Source organism: Meleagris gallopavo, chromosome 4, assembly GCF_000146605.3.
Source record: "Meleagris gallopavo isolate NT-WF06-2002-E0010 breed Aviagen turkey brand Nicholas breeding stock chromosome 4, Turkey_5.1, whole genome shotgun sequence".
In the NCBI taxonomy this organism is placed as follows: Eukaryota; Metazoa; Chordata; class Aves; order Galliformes; family Phasianidae; genus Meleagris; species Meleagris gallopavo.
This window is the reverse complement of record NC_015014.2, coordinates 49234983-49252965: the sequence shown is the minus strand read 5'-3', so window position 1 is coordinate 49252965 and position 17983 is coordinate 49234983.

Sequence of the window (17983 nt, the reverse complement as noted above, 5' to 3'; positions counted from 1 at the left end):
TTATGATTGAAAATGAGGGATGACATTTTCACTTTGGAGGTTCTTCTTTAGGAAATATGTCTGCACTGTCTGCACCTTGGCACAGCAAGGGAAAAATGTAAATGTTAGCCATGACTACTGCAGTTCATAAGCCTTACCACAGCCTAGGGCGAATAATTTATTTGCAAGAACACATTAGAAACCCTGATCAAAATATGGCCAAAGATTAACAACCAAAAAACCTACCTCATCTAAACCAAGGAAATCCTCAAAATCAAGATTAATAGCAAGCTTATACGTTTTAGAAAGCGCTGTAATTGTGAGATATCTTCAGTTGCAGCATAAGGAGAGGGCTGCTGGGAGCTACGTGGGGAAGCGCTCAGCACTTCCTGCAGCAGTAAGTGCCGAGAGCCTGAGGCTGAGCAGGGTCTGCTGCAGGAGGGGATCGGGTTTGGCAGCAGGGCAGCAGCGGGGGCAGGAGGGAGCCGTAACTGCCTTCCGCTCCTGCCCCTCTGCCAGACATCCGAATTCCAGACACAAAAGGGCAAAGGCATTTTTTCCCTTTGAACAGCCTCGTGGGATGCTGAGAAGCTGCCCTGGGGACTGCCAAAGCTTTGCTGTTGCCCCTACAAGCTGCTGGCACCAGGTTCAGCTCATCAGCCTGTCAGTGGTAACCGAAGTAGCGCTGGAAATATCCTGGATCTGCTTCCTCTTCCCCTGTTATTTCTGTAGCACAGCTGATGCCATTTGTCACCTGCAGGTAAAAGAGCCGAGGTCCCGCCGTCAGTGGGATGTATTTCTGATGTAATTATGCCTTACAGACCATGTTACCTATATCTTCACTGCATTTCTTCTTCCCCTTGCTTTTCCTTAAGGCTTTGTCTTGAAAAATGTTGTTTCCACATTAAAAAAAAAAATCACAAGTGGAATTTTGATTGAAGTCAAACAAACCCTTGACACTCTGCGGACGCTGTTCAGGCAGTTCCAAAGGTGAGCACCCATCACTGTTCTGCAGAGCAAGTGCATGTCTGGGACTTTGAGCCTCCTGTTGGCCCTGTGTGCAACACAGCTTTTGCCTGGAAAGGAGCTGCAGCCTGCAGTGGAAAGCATAATACATCACTGATCAAAGTCTTGCAAAAAAATCAGGACCTGATGTAGTAGGAGGAGAATAAAACCAGGCAGTGCTATTATGCAGATTTATTTTTCTTCAATTAAGCACTGACCTAATGAAAATATGAATGTTTTTCTATTCACTATACCATTTAATAATCATTCTGCATTGCTTTCCTCGTTTAATTCAAATGAGTTTTATGCAGTTGCTGTTGTGATGTGAATTTCTTATTGCTTATATTGTATGTGTGATTGTTTCCAGGATACATATCTCCATGAGACAAATTTCTTCTGAAAGGAAGGTTTGGGCTGGCAAGGATTTGACCATCTTGATTTGACCAGCTCTTAGAGCTGGCTGATGTTATCAGGAGAGGGAATTACATGAGGCCAGGAAGCAGGAATCAGGGCAGGATTTGGTTTTAGGGTCAGGAATCTCCTTCAGTTTTATTATGAGGTTTACTTCAGTGCCAGTTAACTACAGAATCACACTGCCATTCTGAGGAGGCAAATGGTAAAGATGAAATGCTTCCCAGCTCTTTAACTGTGCTGCCAGCTTGCTGCAGAGCACTTGGGAGGACCATGCTGTGTGGAAATGTCACACCCATGGGAATCAATACAATAAATCAAGGGTTATTTAATAATGAGACCTAGAGTTAGATTCACCTCAGTGGGACGGCGGGGTCAGAGTAGTGTGTGTTAACTCATCACAGACTGCTCAAAAATCAATATCTATTAAAAAAAAAAATAGAAAGTAAAAAGAGGGCCCTTCCTGCCAGAACTGAATCTTCCAAACACTTGAGAAGAAAAAAAAAAGACAGGAATTTCCTGTCATATGATAGCCTCCTTAATAGATAAGCATCTATACACATTGAGAATGAAAGAGACAGACTTATATTTACTTTAGTACAGATTTTTAGAAGGTGGCAAACTAAAATTAGCTCTCCACTGCAATCCTCATCAATTAATCTGCTGGAACAGTCTAATGAGGAAAGAAGTCACATACCCTCTGCACATGATTACACCATTTTCACAGATTGACTGCACCATCTTCACAGGACTTTTGAAGCTCAGTAAGACCAGTGAGGCCAGCAGAAATAAAGAGAAGAATGAGTCTCCTTAACTCTGAATCAGCACATTCTTTGCAATTGTCCTTGTATGCTTTTAAGCTTATTGACTCAGATCAGATTAGGTCACTAATTCTGATTTTAGACTCCTAGTTTGTCCAAATTTCTTGAAAATTATAAGCCTAAATAGTCTACTTATTTTGACTTCTGGTGAACAAAGCTGATTAAAAAAAGTAACAGAAAGTTAGCTTTGGATGAAAGTATTAATTTTTTTCTTTTATTTTTTTTTCTCTTTCAAAAACTAGTTGCTTTGGGTGGAAAGTTTAGTTTCTCCACTGTGATTTTGCTACTTAGAATCAAAATATTCCATGTCACACCAAACCAAAGAAGAGCTGCGCCCTGCAGCCCTCTGCCCCTAGAATCTGTACCACCTGCAAGGGAAGCCTGGAGAAAAGGAGATCCCAAGCAGTAGGCTGTCCTCTGCTGCATTTCCTATCCTCACATGCAGCTGATTCCCATATGGTCAGAGGGGTCGTACAAAGGAAACTGAGAACTAAAATAAGTTTCCTGCCTAACGTAGCTTTGCATTAGGGATGCACCGTGTGAAAACAAGTTCCACAGCTAGGCTGGGCACAATGTAAAGGACAGTGTCCTGTTAAATGTTTTAAAATCAGATCATCTTCCCAGCAGGAAACTGTCTATAACTTTAATAACATTCCCTGTGCCAGAATTAACTGCTGCAAACATTTTCAGAAAATCCCATGAGCAAGATTGGTAAAATCTGAGCCTCACACGCAGGTAATCCCAAAGCAAGGAGAAGGGCTGAGGCTTCTTCAGGGGGAGAAGAGCGGTCATTCTCTTTGACCTGTGTGCTGGTGGCTGAAGGGACACACAATGCACCCAGTGCAAGACACTCATCTCCTGAGATACCCTAATCAGCCATGGCCACATGGCTCCATGTTCCAGAGCCACTGAGGCCACCTGGCTGGCAGGTTGCCTAGTGTTTCTTGAAGAATAGCAGTGGTGAGCTGAGGCACAGACCCCAGCACCTCTGTTAAGTAATGTCCTCTATTACTTAACACTACCTCTGCCAGTGCTCTCCATCTGTGTCTTTATCTATACTTTCCTACTGAAATTGCCTTTATAAATCCAAAGCAATGTTCCCAGGTGTGAATACTCCATGCACGTAGAAAAGCTCTGCTGCCATATATCTTTGTAGGGATATTGCCTCTCTATTCAGCTCAGGGTCCTATTCAAAAAGGGCTGCTTGTTTGTCTCACTCCACAGATTTCCTCATTACCTTACCTCTCAGGCTTTACTTTTTTCTCTTCTTGCTTTCTGCTGCCTCTGCTAGGAGGCATTCTTTCTGTTCTGGACATTTCTGAGCGCAGGAATAGAGAAAAAGACACTTTTTCTTCATCTCAACTGCTGCTGCAAGAAAAAATGTTTCTGTTTTCCAGAGACGTTTTCACTGTTGCAATTGGGAAACTTACATTTATTAGTACTTTTTTAGAGACAGGAGAATATGCAACCTATGCACCCCAAAATGCTATTAACTTTACAGCTCAGGCATGATTGGGTAACATTTTGGAACTAAACAATCCTCTTTAGTGAACAAAATTCATTTCCTTTTCTTTCTTTACTCTCTTTAGTCCTCTGTTCACATTTATTTCCTTCTGCATCTTCATTTCCCTTCTCATATTTTATTTTTTCTAGATTAATTTTTCTGAAGCTTCCTTCGTAAAGGCACGCAGCCATTCACATCTGACTGCTCCTTTAAAAAGAGATGACTTCTGTTCATCCGACACTTGCAGCAGAAAGTAACAGATAAGAACATGCATAATTGGAGCCTGGGCACTCTCCCAACTGGGTTGTGCACACCCATCCTTGGCCACAAGCTGCAGATCTCTCCTGCCTGGGATATCTGCGCCATTTAATGTAGGGTTTTGTGATAAAATGAAGTCCCTCAGAAGACCAAGCTATTTAAGTCATGTCCACATTTAATTTTCATTTAACTCATCTGTCTAGCCAGTCTTTTCTTGTCCTAGATCAGTTCAAAGAGACAATCTGCATCTTCTGGGGTTACCATTGCAGCTTAGCAAATCTCTTTGCTAAGTTTTCACTAATTCTTCTGCTGAGTATCTTCAAGGCTTCCATAAAACTCCACAAGAGCCAGCGGTTCAAGCTCCCACTCTCAGTAAAACAGTTTTAAAGTCTGGTTAGCCTGGTGCAATGCTGTATCTCTCTGAAGCTTCAGGAGTGGTAAGAACATCCTTTCTACAAGAATGAGGCACATTGGGTGAATCAAGGAACTTGTACTGGGTACGATGTTTGACAGTCCCTTTCCTGAATAATGGGGTGAATGTTAACAGCAGAGGATTCAGGGACATTGTAGAGTTGAATGCCAGTGAAAGTATAACTCTTCACTCTTTCTGGCATAATGAATATTTAATGTGAAATGTAGTAGAGCCTACAGGAGAGACTTATTAACCTGGTACACTGAATATTCACCTGAGAGATATATGTCATGGATTTTAGTTCTCTCTTGAGCTGGGAAGAGCCAACGGATAGGAACGTTGTAATTGCAGGTCTTATGTCTTAACCTCTTCTACCACAAAAGAGGACTCCCAAATACTAGCACAGATTTTACAATCAAAGGACTTCATGACATTTGCAAAACAAGCAAAGCAAAAATCTACAGGCCATTCTGTGTTCCATTAGGCTTTGGTGGTTAGGACATAAAGGGAATTGCAGAAAGAGAATATAAACAAAAAAGTTCTATAAAACAATTGTTTTAAAAGCTCATGATTTTACTGTCATAGCTACAGACACTTTAATTGAAAATACTGGTAATTCCTGCCAGCTACCAACTATGTCTGCAGTCAGATATTAGTGAAGTCAAAGCCAGGAAATATTTCACAGGCCATTTTGGGATGCCTCATACTTTACCAAGCAACCGTGGAGCAAGACAGCATGCCAGCCTACCTGGCCATCAGAGACTATCAACCTTCTGTGCTTCCCTGAAAGTGTTTGAAATGTGCAAGTCCCTGTATCAGACCAAGCCAAATGTCACACCCCCACCCCCAAATGCTGGCAAACAGTAGAGCTGTCTGCTGTACAATTGTAGCTGTAGTGCTCTGTCCTATAGTACAATGATGAATTTCATCCAGGGAGGTCCAAAAACATTGGTAAGTGAAAACGTAAAATAGAAACTATAAAAGTAATCACTGAACAAAGCAGAGCCATAAGGAATCAATCACTGTTATTCATTCCATAATTGAGTTCACAATAATAAGCAACAAAGAAGTAATAGAGTTATTAAATAAACCAGCAAAATTTGTGAGGTCCAATCCTACTGACACATTTAATTTCTTTGCAACTTTTCTGTACAGTGTAAAAGATGGGGAAAAAAAAAAAGAGCTGAATAGCTTAGTCATTCTGAATATAGAGCTGAGGTTAGAAGCTTGGAATTCCCCTCCAAATTGCAGGAGAAAATATGGAGTAGACTATCCTCTGTTCTGCTGGACTGCAAATTGTTAATGATTATGTCCCTATGGACAGATGTTCATTCCATAAGAAAGGCAAAGCTGAGGCTCTGCCCTGCAGCAGAACTCACAGAGAGCTGCTGAGCCTTCTGAGGTCCTCACAGATCTCAGTGGAGGATGGGCAGAGGGCTGGCGAGGGTCTAAGGCATGCACGATGGATAAATCTCCAAGGATCAAACTCTTCTTAAAGAGGGATTCCTACTATTTGGTTATATTTCTAACAGTCTGCTTCAGTTATGTCCAGCACCTTTTCATTCATTAAGCTACGGACGGTCGTGAGAATCAGCACAGATCTGCAAATGATGTGGAGGGAGAGGCTGGGAGAGGTGCAGGCGGTGGGCACAGAGTTGCACTGCTCTTGTCCCTCCTCCATGAAACTTCACGGGGTGCACCGTGACTCACTTTGTTCAAATAATAGTTCCACAGACAGTTGGGAAGAACATTTATGCTTCACCACCCACTGAGGACTATTTTTGTGCATTTGCATTATTTTGGGTTTAAAGAGCTTCAGCCAGCCACTACAGATCAGCAAGAAGGCTTTTAGCTGCCTAATCTTACATGGCAAATAATCAGTAGTGAGCTCTCATTATGAAAAGTCCATGACCAGTTTTCGAGCTAGAACTCACTCCTCTGAGAGTGTTCCAAACATTGCTAATGAAGACATAGGTAGAAATACAGAGTATTTCACAAGTGACCTGGAAGCAGAGGAAAAACAAACAAACAAAACAACCCTTAGAGCAACTGATTTGTGTGCTTGTGACATTTCAGACATATTTTTTAAAAAATCATTTTAAAACTCAACTGCAGCATAAGACCTAAAATCTGCAGCAGGGAATCTGCTACCCACAGAGAAGGGGTAAACTCCACTGCAGAAACAACGTGCACTGGAAATCTACTTTACCAACTGACTTGACAGCAGTTGCACAAGGCAACTTGAGTTTGCATCTCCCAGAACATTTCTGTTTAGCTGGGCTTTCTCACAGACATAAGCTCCACTGCAGCTGGCTTTGAAGTCCTGTGCGCACCTGCACAGATTACAAAGAAGGGAAGGCAGGTCTCTCCACACCCAAACTGTAAATTAACAATGCAACATGTCAAGTTAAGATATGCCCTCCAGCACCCTGTTTTAAAGTCAGGCCAGTGGTTGACAATCTCCTGATATAGTTAACCCTTTCCCTAGGTTTTATACCAGCTTCTAGACTCCTGAAAGAAGAAATACTCTTAGGTGACTGTGTGATTTTTTAAAGTAATGTAACAGTTTAAACATCTGCTTTAATCCAAGTAGGAACTATATTATATCCTACTTTTTTTTTTTTCCACAAAGCAGAAGAAAGTTACCAGTGCACTAACTTGATTTTTTCAAAACTGCTTTGTACAGCTGTATGGAGAAGTAGTTTCAGGCTGTGAATACAACACAGGTTGAAGAGAGCCAGCTTTTACTTTTCCATTTCACCTTTTACTCTCCAAACAATTCTCTGCCACATGTAGGTCATCACAATTACTATTGTGTTGTGTTTTTTTTCCCTCCAAACCTCTCATGAAGCTTTGCTGTTATAGTAGAGAAGTACATCAGTGTGCAGCAACAGCTTCAGAAAGGAATTTTCACTGAACTAGAAACAATTCTCAGACTACCAGATCTCACAGTTTTATGATTGCAATCCCCTTCTTTCTTCCTCTGCTTTTCCACGGTAGGTCATTAATCATCTCACCATGTCCCATCGCTTCATACCTCGTGGGAGATGACAACTAATTCCTGCACCATCTGTAATGCTAATTGTCTCCTGACCTAACATTCTCTTGACCCTATCTCATCTTGTTGTTCCTGTATGTATTATGGAACAAGCATGTGAGAATAAAGTATGCTGCTGATCCACTCAGCATGATTTCTGTGGGGCTCACTGCCCACTACCGCTCTGCACTCCAGCACAACCTTTATTTGGTACATGGAGCCCAAACCCAGGCCTCACTCAGGTTCAAACTTGCAAACATCCTCCCATGTGTGGACACAAGCAGGCATGCAGGCTCAGGGTAGAGATAATGAAAGTGGTGCTGGGAACGGGCATGCTGTGTCTGCTGTGTGTGGACACCTCTCTACCTCCTGCTCTTCATGGAGCTCAGGAAGTCCCCTGCAGTCCGCAGTGCTCCCTAGTAGCTCCCAGCACCCTCCATGCCAAAGGAGGAGGCTGGAGGCATTTAGTTTGTGCCACCATTTTACAGTAAGAACCAGCGATCCAAGCTACAGTTGTCCCACCGGTGGTAGCACTGCATAGCAGAGCTGATCCAGAGAGGGACCAGACTGCAGTTCATCGTGCAAAAGAAAGTGATGATTTCTGTGCACAGGTCCCACTTAATACCTTAAGATCTGAAATACACTTGAGCAATGATAAGAAAGATCAGCCAGATGTCCAGCAGTACTACTCTAAAAGTATCACCACCTGACTGCTGTCAAGGATGTGCAATTCAACTTCCAGGTGCTAGAAGACTGTCCACTTGAGATAAGTTCATCTAAAAATCAGAAGAATGAAGGCTATAAATATTTTTTACTTATTATGCTTTAAACATTTGGGTATTCTTTGTCTGGTGGGGGAAAAAAAAAAAAAAGTAGGTTTTACTTCATCTCCCTCTTTTCTCCTTTTGTCTCACATATATCTCCTTCTTTGTTGCAAGCCCAGAAGGCAGAAACACAACCATGTTTTCCTGAAAGTAGGAGTGATTTATTACAATTAATATCACTGATTTTCAGAAGTTTCTTGTCTCAGTGAAAAACAAATGCACCTCCGAAAAACATTATTTCATATTCATATTGCATATATTAAGTGATTTAAGTATCTAAATCTAAGAATTTTGGTGGATACTGTTGAGCTGCATTAAGCGAAAATAAGTATCCCAGAAGACAAGCAAAAAAGGAAGAAGGAGGATTAAGGAATGGCAACCACCAGAGACTCTTACAGGATGTGAAGAGGAAAAAAGGGGTCAGAAAAAAAACCTGACTTCTTCAGCTGAAAACTGAACTGTGCCTTCCATTCAAAGAGCACCAGATAACAAGAGCAAGCCATCAGATTGCTCAATGGGTGTAAGAGAAGAAATAAGGAAAAGAGAGAATTGATTGATAGGAGAGATATGAAGAAGGTGCACTGCAATGCATAGTGGAGTCTTAATTGCTTTCACAAGGATCTTGAATTCCAGACTGCTTCTCTGTGTAAGGTGCTCCGAATTCAGGTGTAGGTTTTTGTTTTCTCATACAATTATGCAGCAAAGTTAACTGAAATAGCCATTTTGTAGCACCCCAAAATGTTATCATTCACAGAGAGGAGATAATGTAGGGAAATGTAGAATTTTTATTTTTTTTTTTTTTCCAAAAAAAGTGGGCAGTGTCCTGGGTCAATCTGAGACATACCCTGCGTGTCGAGTAACATTCCAGGCACTCTCTGTCTCCTTTTCTCCTGCTGTGGAAATGGCTTAATCCCACATCCACAGTGTGAGAGTGAAAGGAAAAGGAAACATTAGCTATCTGCATGAGAAGCCAGTAAGACAATGATTTGTCACCTAATGAAATCACTAAAATCGAGGGCAACAGAGCATCCCAAAAGCTATCTTCAAAATGCCAGGATGGAGGATGTAATTCCAGATGGTTCCAGAGGATCAAAGATATTGATTTCCCTTCATAGAGTGTTAATGGATTTTAGCTAAAAAAAGCTAAAGAAGAGTCCATCTTCAACCTGACAACAGATCAAAAAACAGCATAAACATAGATTCAAAATCATTTTTAACATTTATACATGTTATACATGTGAGCAATAAGAGAGAATACACATAATCAGCACCACTCAAATTCTCTTCTTGATCCGAAAATTACTTTAGATGCTTTGGAAGTAATTACTTTAGAATGCCAGCATCAGACTTCAACTATATTCCCTCTTTTCTGCTTCTCTACTCTTCACTTTTATCTCAAGAAGCTTCTGTTATCAATATCTCAAACCTTCTCAACAAGAGAATATAGTTCCTTACTGGAATAAGCACAGTACTGAAAAGATTGACTGCCCTGGTATTGATTTTCTCATGTTAACAGTAACACATAATGTGCAACAAACACACGAAAAAGGATTGCTTTCACTTCCAAGGAAGGGGCAACTTGATCTATCCTGAAAACTGACTGAAAGTAGTGGTAGGAAGTGCCTTGTTTATTGTAATTCACTGGATTCATACACTCCCGCTCAGCTGAAAGAGAAACAAAGACCCTCTGATAGTATAGGGGAATTTGAACTTTTCCCTGAGCTATCTTAAAGGGCAGAGTACCTATACACTCAACAGAGAAATATCTCATTAATTCTGTAAATTAATGACATAAGATGACAGAAGTATACTTACCTGCCCTTAAAGGCCATTGCAAGTAAGGGCTAGGAGTTCCTATTGTCAAAAGTTCAAGCTCCTTTTCAGTGAATGTAACTGAGCTGGTATCACAGAGATGTGAAACCAACAAGCTATTATAGAGCCACTGCTCAGAGGAGAATACTACACAGACTTGTATTGGGATTGTGTTGGGATGAGAAGGCTCCTAAACCTCCTCATCTCCACTTTCATTCAGCAGCCAAATTTCCACTTCCTCTGTCACACCCATATCTAAACCATCTGTTGTTTAAAAAATCATTCCTATTACAGGGACCCTTGGGAAACTACTGGGAGATGTCCCTCTGCCCGCAAACTTGTCCACACTGTGCTTTAGAGCAGAGCTGTTACTGGTCAAATCTCATTCAGCTGCCTTCAGAAAACTCATATCTGCCACCGTTTCAGTGAGCAATGAGGATGTAGCGGAGCCTCACATCCCTTCCTTCACATTCCAGCATAATTACCCTTCTGCTTGCCTTATTATTCTTCCATGAACCTGCCTGATCATGGAGCCAGGCATTGTTGTAGTGAGCATAGGAAGGGTTAATATTCAGGGTCTTCTCATTAGTCAATAATAATGCAGAGGGCCTGGGTGCCCTGGTAAATATCAGGACTTAACAGTCCAAAGACTGTACAAACAGTAAGGGACAGTACACGCCTGTCAAGCCTGAAATCTAAATATACAGAGCAAACGCAGGTTGAGCTCCCATCCCCACTTGGCAGGTGGGAGAATGTGCCACCTCCTCTCTCTCCACCTCTGTGCTGTCCTGCCTGTGCTGCAGATGTGGGGCCCCAAAGCCCTGCCCTAGGCACAGCTAGCCTTGGGCACAAGAGAAACTGCAGGTGCGGTACCACCCCAACTGCAGTAAGCTGCTGTAGGAGTCCCTGCACAGGGGCACCCACTGGGACTTCTCCTCCTGCTGATACATGACATGATTCACACTCTGCACTTGCGTGACGTGTCACACACCTTTGAACTCACCCATGTTGTGTTTAACACTGGAAGCAGTCCAGCTTCCTCAGGCCCACGAGTCACCAGGAGTGATGAGCTTCCCTACCTTACCACAGCACCACACCACATGGGGTCACACTCAAGCCTGGCCTCACAAGCAACTTCCTCATGTCTTCCCCATTCTTTCAGGGCTGGACTGAGTGGACCAGCTGCCTCCCAGTTAGGTCTGGCCACTACCAATCTAGCAGACTATTTTGCCAGAAAGTGACAAGTCAGAAAATTAAACAGAAACTGCAGTCATATAAATGAAGCGACTGAGAAACAGAACCAGGCTGAAAGCATTTACCTGTGGGGACGTGGCAATACTGTTCAGCCCTGAAGGCAGACCAATATCAGTTACTCTGAAGATAGATCAGGAAGCAAACTTAAACTGCTGAATAATTAGGGTTATCCAAGTATAACTTCAGTATTTCTTCTCAGAATATAAAAACATTACTGCTGACAGTTGAGATGCCCTTAAAGACAGAAAATTAAATTAACAGTCAGGCTGCCATATCTCTTTCTCTGGGGTTTCCCAGATGGAAATATGTGTGAATGAGCTCCATAGACCATGTGTTATAAATGCCACATTTCAGGAAGCTTCCAGGCTGACTGCACATACTCTGTACAAAAGATCTGTGGCTGTTCAGTAAATCTGAGAGCTTGGGAACAGGCTTACTGTGTATGCGTGACTCCATTGAATATTGTGAGCATAGCAAATCCAGAATTCTGGATGTTTCAGATAGATCATGCTACTAATTCACATAAGCAGAAAGCACTGTCTAAAATCACCAGGACTAGGGTGGCTGTGCACATAGTGGATAACTAATCTATGCACATAGGATTCCTGAGGTTTGCAGAAACTTCAGGGTCCTTATAGACCAATATACAGAGACTTTCACAATATACAGAGACTTTCACAGCAGGTTGCCCAGGACGATTTCCAGAGGATTTTGAATATCTCTAAGGATCTACACACACACTGTAGAAACATTAGGATGGGGAAGCATTGGAACAGGCTGACCAGAGAAGTTGGTGGATGCCTCATGCCCAGAGCTGTTCAAGGTTGGATGGGGCCCTAGGCAGCCTGATCTAGTGGGCAGGAACCTTGCCCATGGCAGGGGGCTTGGAACTAGATGATCTTTAGGATCCCTTCCAACAGAAGACATTCTGTGATTTTATAAATCTGGATTCCCAGGTTTGTGGCAACTCGGTCAAGGATCTATCACGCAGTCACTCCATGGGGCTGCTCAATGGCCCAAAACCCCAGAGCAGGGTAAAACCTGAAGCTCCACCTGCGCAGCACTTCTGCATTCTCATCCAGATGTGTGGGGCTCTGTGCTAACTGCAGTGTCAACAACAAGTGCTTGCTTTTGGCTGCTTCACCTTTGGCAGACAAACACTTGCTTTTTCTTACAGAGCCTGTGCCTGTTGCCATTATTTGAAAGCTTGTGCTTCTTTACACTAGCCCATCAATAATTAGACGAGAAGACCATGTAATGCTAATTCTATGCTACGTGTTATGACATTTTACAGATGGTTGTGCGACTTTATAATTTTTAAGGGAAAAATGGAACAAGTTACATATAAATGAGGCCTGGCTTGTGCTACAGCATCCACAGAGGACAGAGGGGAGGCAAATAACCCAGGCAGCCCTCCTCTTGGCTGTAAAGGAGCCAGCCATGGCAGTGAAACAGGTGCTGTCTGCTGAGGCGGCGGTGATGTTCCGCTGTTTCAGTGTTTCATTAGCACAGCCCAGGTGTGGCCCATCCCGAGCAGGCTCAGCACAGTACACAGGCACTGCCCTGTGTGCCCTGTGCCCAGCCTTCCCCTCCCAAGGCCACAGGGCTAGCTCCTTGCCCTGTGCTGGTGCCGCCTGGTAGCCCCAGGCCAGCACAGACCCTGCTGGGGAATTAACTAAGAAGCGTGAGTGTTGGGAGATCCAAGAAAGACAGGGAAACATCTAGGGAAGTAAAGCTCACTTAACCTATGGCCAAACTCCTGGAATGATTTGATTTCCTAAGCGGCATCCCATATAACATCACAACATCAGTTCCTATACAAGTACGTGAACAAACAATGGTATTGATTTACTTGCTGTGGTACAACTTTGTGATGATCAACAGCTTGGCAGGATTTTTAGGAGGACTTGAACCTGCCTTGAACAATGAGGGATCCAGAATTGGATTACATTATGGCTTTTTATAAGATAGTGGAAGGCTACGTGCTCACTTCACACCACAAGACAAACCATCAATGATGGAGATGGAGAAGGACTTTTTCCAAGAGCAGCATCAGATGGAAAATTCACATTCACTGCATGCTATCCTTGCAGGCAGGAATGGGGCAGGAGGCACTTCAAAACCAGACGTGGCTACTGAAAGACCACACCACTCAATGCTATCTTCAGCTGCTTCAGTGGACGAGCAGGTACTAAGCTAAGCTCACCTGCTGGAGAAACCTCCCTGCCCTCCATTCTTACCTTCAGACTAAGGCTACCTCCCAGGATTAGGTCACCCCTCTGCTTTGGCTGCCGAGCTGGATTGCCAGCCATGGGTGGATGTGCAATTTGTCACATTTAATTGTCTAAGACATCAGCTCTACAAACACCCCAGGGCATGGCTACGAATGCACAGAGTGTAAATGTGAAAAAAGAAGTTCAATAAGTAGAATAACAGCATCCCAGGTGAAGCACCCCTAAAAGTAGGTCAGAACTACTCCCAGAAAGTGGGCTAATACAGCTTCTCATTCAATTTACTTTATAATGTGTTTTGGTTTTTAATGTTTGTTTCATTGTTATTCATGTTGGTTGCTGGTACGCTATCTGCTGAAGATACATCTGTAAAGAGTAAAAATTCAAGTCAAAAGATCCAAGAAAAAAGGCAGGTGTGATTGCATGTCTCAAGATATACAAGCAGTTAAAGCAAAGGGACTTCATGTACAGTGACTATAGAGAAAACTTGTTCCACCACCTACCTTGGGTATACTGGCTGTCGTTCTGATTTTTTACAAAGTTCTTCACTCTTTGGTGATAAAATGCTGCTGTCACCAGAGAGTAGTAACATGGACCTCCAGATACAGAGAGTTAAATTTGAAGCCAGTCCCAGAGAAACATAATAGAGTACGAGCAGCTGATGATGACTGAAAACATACTATAAACCTGTTTTAAACTTTTTCAAAGGAACAACAACCAAAAAAAAAAAAAAAGGATCTATTTTAAAGGTTCATATTCATGCTTTCCCTTACTTAGATAAAATTAATGGCCAAAGAGTCAATTTTGCTGGGTAAACCATGCATGCGACATGAGGCTCTTGTCCAGCTGGCTCTTAACCAGCTTTCAAGGGAGGAATTGTGGCCCTTCTTCCTCTTGCAGAACTGGGAACAAATATGGTGCCATGGCTGTAGCTCTTCAAAGAAAAATCTTAAGGAATCCAGAAAAAGTGCAGAATAAAGAAGCCTTCAGGTGGCTTTTTGGGCACAGGGCTGGGAAATTCAGTTCAGTTGTCTGGTTTTTTGCTGTATCCCCATCTGTTCCTCCTCACCCTGAGCACAGCCCTGACAGCTTCTCCCCCGCACAGCCACCAGTAGATGCCCTGCACCTGTCCCCAGACTCTGGCCCTGCTGGAAACAGGAGAGATGGAGCTGGCCACATGTGCACACTGCCACATAACCATGCAATCACATTTTTTTTAATCCCAGACCTGGTGCAATCCAATTTACCCTATTACATCACTTTTGTTCACATTCAATATTCATTGTGAAACCATCTCAAGACAGGAAAAACTAGATAACTAGGGAAGAGCTGTTCTCCGGAGATTGCCACAGATGACACCTGTGAGACATCAGTGATGCATGCTTTATTTGAGTTACAGTCAAGAAATCAGCACAACATCCAAAACATCCCAAAATCTCCTAAGCATACCATCATTTTTTACAGCTATGCAGTACAAAGCATAAAAATATATTTTTTAGTTGTTTGAATTCATACAATGCTAACAGAGAATGCAAAGGAAGACACACGACTCACACACCCCACCACCCTTGAGGAAATCACAAATAACAAGATTTTAGAAAAAAAACAACCCACAACACTACATTTTGGAAGAAATTGACTGTACAACATAGGAAGACTTAAACGATTCACAGAAGTGATGGGCTTACCTGTTGAATTATATAGATATAGTCAAAATCAATAATCTCAAAGATAAAGGAAGATGATACTAAAACTCCTTCAGCTGTTACCAGAAAAGAAAAAGAAATTAAGCAAGTTTCTTTTCAACAACTCTGACCCTAACCTTGGGCCATCCCTTAAATCATGTCTGTCCTCAATCCATTATCTCCCCACAGCAACAGTACAGATCTGGCCCTGGTATCTTTTCTTTGCTTCACTCATCCAGATACACTCCCTCCCTTCCTTTCTTCCTGGGTTGCATTGGCAGGTGTAGTGGAGAGGGTGGTAAATTGAATTCCTGCCTGCAGGGATAAATTATTAATGCCTTCCTGCTCGGTGGAATTGTGGGATTTGCCTGTTGTTCTACAAAACCATTTCTGAGTTTATGTTCAAGTAGTTCTGTCTTGATTTTTGGTATTCCAGATATAGGATAGGTTCTATCTTATCTTGCTGTTTTCCTCAATGATCTCAAATTATGAATATGATATATGAATATAATATATGAATATGAATAAAATACAGTGTGGTTGCTATCACCTCATAGAATAGTATGTGCTGAAACATTCCCAGACATGCATCCAAAATGTACTTCTCTGAGATTAATCAATTAATTAATTAGACCAAATGGAAACTTTCTAGCAGAAAATATTTGTTATTAATTGAAAAAAAATAAATAGCTGAAAATATGATTACATTGCATTCTTCACATTTTGCTAATCTTTTAAATGTCTACATGTACTATTAAATACAAAATTATTTGCCTAAAATCTTTTCTATAAAATATTCACTTGTTGGTTTTCAAAAAGGAAATAATTAATTCCTAAAAGTCTCTCTTAGGTCATATTGCCTGGGGCATGTAATATTAGTTTCTCCTCTGTTTGAGTAGTATAGAAGTTTTAGATTTACATAGCTTCATTAATTAGAACATAAATTTAGGATTGTCCACAAGTGATTTGCAATTCCTAACTATAAACAGCCTCACCAGTTCAATTGAATAATTTGCACATGCAGGCAGGCTGAGGCTTGCAGGCTTGGACATAGTAGATGATGGACATTTTATAGATCGCTAAGTATGGACAGTAGTATGCAGTGGGGTGTTTTCATATAGCTTTTATTAAATGAGTTTTCTGATAGAAGACAGTATTCTTACATAAGGAGAGGACTTGCTTTGTCTCTATGTACAACACTAACAAAAAACCAAAACAAGCCATCAAGGCAATGCCAGCAGGAAGGTCATTGTTGAAACACATTTCTAATTCCTTGAAGAGTCATGTTTTGATGTTATTTAAGAAGATATATTGGTAGAATTACAACTGTTTTGCAACCACACCTAGCAACAGTTCAAGAATTAATATGTTGAGCAAAAACTTCACCTACTCTAACAGCACAATTTCTCTAAATTTTCAGTAAGAAAATGTTTTGAAGTAAAATGGAGTTGTTTGTTATGCACATAGATGAAGTTTGCTACTCCTTCTCTTTAGCTACTGCACTGACCTCAGGCAACCCAGAAAATGTCAATTGAGAACTGCAGCCAGCAAACCACTCAAGCTTGTCCTATCCAATGGCAGTCCCATTGATTCCTGTGGTGCAGGCCCTATCTGAAAAGCTTTGCTGAAAACAGTCATGTGCAGTGTCACCCTAGGATTCCTCTTTACATATGGTAAACAATTCCCAGTGCCACCAATAGGGCAGACCAGCCTAAGGTTTGCCCCAGTTTTTTTTTTCTTCAGCACGACTAAGGAAAGTCTTTTGCACTGTTTCATGTGCTTCTCAGGCAGAAAGTTTAGTCCATATATAATATCTTATTTTGCGATCATACTGCTTCAAAAATGTTAAGCTACTTCATAGCCCAACCTATTCAAAGACCTGCCATCAACTTCAATAGGAAGCACACTGAGACTTTATTAGTGCAATGCAGATGATTTTTGGTACCTTTCCAGTAAAGGACACAGTTCTTTTGGCATATATTGAATATTATTGTCCTTACTCTGTGTGGAGATGCAATTGGGTCTGCTGCAGGGAGACTTCTGATGATTTACAATCCAAACAGACCACAGAAACCTCATTCTCTTAACAAGGACTAAGCCATATCTTGGATTTGTTTTCTGCTACTAGTGACAAGTCTCACATGAAGTTCATCATTTTCCAACAGTATAACTCAGAGCATGGCCTGCAATCCTTCTGGAGATCTGAAAGGGTTCATGTAACATTATAGAAAAGAAAGTCAGATCAGTTCTCCCAGGCAAAGAGTGGTGTTTACAGGCCACCAGTATTTGCATTAGCCAAGGAGCTGTGATCTTCCTCTCACTAGTTTTAATTGGCTGGCATTAGTTAGGTCCCTTCAGCACATGCGCACGACTGTTTATACTTGCAAGCAGTAATAACCAGCAATTCTCACTGCCCCATCCTAAAGCGACTGACCTGCTGTTAATTCAGGAGGTTGTAGAGAAGATAAATCAGAGGAGGCTGCATTTTCAGAAATCTTTTATGTCTCACCCTCAGTAAAGAATAGATAGCAAATGGTTTCCCCATTGTTGAAGAGGCAAATAAAACATGGGCTCAAAATTATGAAACAAACGTAGAAAGGGCTGGCATTCAGCTGGCCTCCACGCTCACAGACCTCCCATTTTTAGGAGACAAGTTCAGTGGATGAGCTAGGAAGGAGGTAAACTAGTAATTATGGAGCTAGTGAAAAGGGAGACTCAAAGAACACCCATCAAAATCAAGACGAAGACAA